The sequence below is a fragment of the Protobothrops mucrosquamatus genome, unplaced genomic scaffold (assembly GCF_001527695.2).
Source record: "Protobothrops mucrosquamatus isolate PMUCROS unplaced genomic scaffold, P.Mucros_1.0 scaffold1933, whole genome shotgun sequence".
Classification (NCBI taxonomy): Eukaryota; Metazoa; Chordata; class Lepidosauria; order Squamata; family Viperidae; genus Protobothrops; species Protobothrops mucrosquamatus.
Genome location: NW_015388054.1, coordinates 74461 through 76478, shown reverse-complemented (window position 1 = coordinate 76478; position 2018 = coordinate 74461). Strand labels below are relative to the sequence as shown.

Here is a 2018-nt window from a genome sequence, read left to right as displayed (position 1 = left end):
CTTTCCTCTCTCTCTTTCCTCTCCCTCTTTCTTGCCTCTTTCTCTTTCCTCTCTCTCTTTCTTTCCTCTCTCTTTCTCTTTCCTCTCCCTCTCTTTCTCTTTCCTCTCGCTCTCTCTTTCCTCTTTCTCTCTCTTTCTCTCTTTCCTTTTCCTTTCCTCTCCCCTTTCTCTTTCTTTCCTCTCCCTCCTCTCCCCCTTTCTCTTTCCTCTCTCTCTTTCTCTTTCCTCTTTCTCTCTTTCTTTCCTCTCTCTTTCCCCTCTCTCCCTTTCCTCTTCCTCTTCCTCTTTCTGTCTTTCCTCTTCCTCTTCCTCTTTCTGTCTTTCTTTCTTTCCTCTTTCTCTTTCCTCTTCCTCTCTCTTTCCTCTCTCTTTCTCTTTCCTCTTTCTTTCTTTCCTCTCCCTCTCTCTTTCCTCTTTCTCTCTGTCTTTCCTCTCTGTCTTTCCCCTCCGTTTCTCTCTTTCCTCTCCCTCTCTCCTCTCTTTCTTTCTTTCTTTCTTTCTTTCTTTCTTTCTTTCTTTCTTTCTTTCTTTCTTTCTTTCTTTCTTTCTTTCTTTCTTTCTTTCTTTCTTTCTTTCTTTCCTCTCTCTCTTTCCCCTCTCTCTTTCCTCTCCCCTCAAGATGTCTGGTTGTCCCTTTCAGTGACTCTGGACAGCTTACAGTTCAGAAAGAATTCGGGCAAACTGCGTTTCGAAGGTCAGGCCGGGGCTCGGTCGGGCCCTTGCGGGGTGCAACTAGAGGCGGCTCTGCGGAGGCCCGGGTGCCTGACTCACAGAGGAAGCCAGTCGGGAGCCCACAATTAGCGGGCCCACTAGGAGGCGGCTGACGTGGACACTCCTGTGGCGGTCAGGCGGCCCCCGAGCTCCCCACCGAGCTGGATGGGATTCCTGGCCAGCCGGCCATGGGGTGGGAGCGGCTCCCTCACTGGGGTCGCTCAGCCTCCCCAGCTGCCGGCCGGCCTTTCCAGCGCCAAATCCTGCAGGAGGGCGAGCTGGGCGGCGGGAAAGGAGGCGTGGGCGTGGGAAAATGGGCGGAGGTCCCGGGAAGGCCAAGTGTGTGGGGGGGCAGGAGGCAGCAGAAGGCGCCCGGGGCACCATGGACTGGCCCTGGGAGACACGTGGCCAGCTCGGCTGCCAGGGAGCAGCCCGGGAGCGATGCCTCTACTGCCCCTCCCTCTTAAAAGCCCCTGAGCGCTGCGGAGGCCCTGGCCTGCTACTGCCCGGGTCCCATCCCAGAGGGGAGCCGGCTGCCCGGACAGCGGGGGCGGGTGGCAGAGGTGCGGTGGTTTCCCCCCCTCCCTGGCCTTACGTGCCAGCCAAATCGGCTGTGTGCCTGACTGCGAGCAGGCTCTCCAGGGCCGGCACACGCCGACGAAGGAATTAGGAGTAGTTGCAGGAAGGAATGTGTAGCAGGCATGTCTGAGCTGCGGCGGGCGAGCGGCCCGCTTCTGCCTCGCCATCTGCCCGTCTTCCTCGGAAATCTCTGGGCCAGCCGGGCTTTGTTCTGCCGCCCCTCCCCCCCTTCACCGCCCCCGGCTTTGGCAGCCTCTTCCCTCGCGAGGAGCCCTTTCCCACCCCCCGCTGGCCGACCAAACATAAGTGCGGGCCTATATGAACGCAGCCCTTGGGATTGGTTTATAACTCTGTCGGGAGGATCCAGAAGTTTACTTGCTTAAACCGTGATTAAATTTAAGAACGGAGGGGGAGGGGACAACTCCGACCTGTACAAGATACCTTAAGGATCCCATCTTCCAGAATAATACTGGAGGTCCTGGGAATTATATTCCCAGCTCGCCCAGAGGGCACCAGGTTGAGGAAAGACGGGGAAGAAGTTTTCTCACCGAACAGCAGCAACTTGAGGATTGCTTTGCCAGGGGAGACCAAAAATATGACCGCAGCCTGAGCCTCTCCTCTCCCTACCTAGAAGCGGTGGGGGCGGGGGCGGGGAAGCCTTCGGAAAGAGTTGTGGAAGGGGCAGCCACCAGGCTCCCGTTCTTGGACCGGCGAGGCAGATGCCTGGC

The 2018-nt window shown here is 57.4% G+C and overlaps 1 protein-coding gene across 1 annotated transcript in view; it reads right to left on the bottom strand.

Moving 5' to 3' along the window:
* The window catches only part of LOC107294402 (sodium channel protein type 2 subunit alpha-like), a 68644-nt gene that overhangs the window by 13998 nt on the left and 52628 nt on the right, over positions 1-2018 (bottom strand). The gene's annotated exons all lie outside the window — the stretch shown is intronic.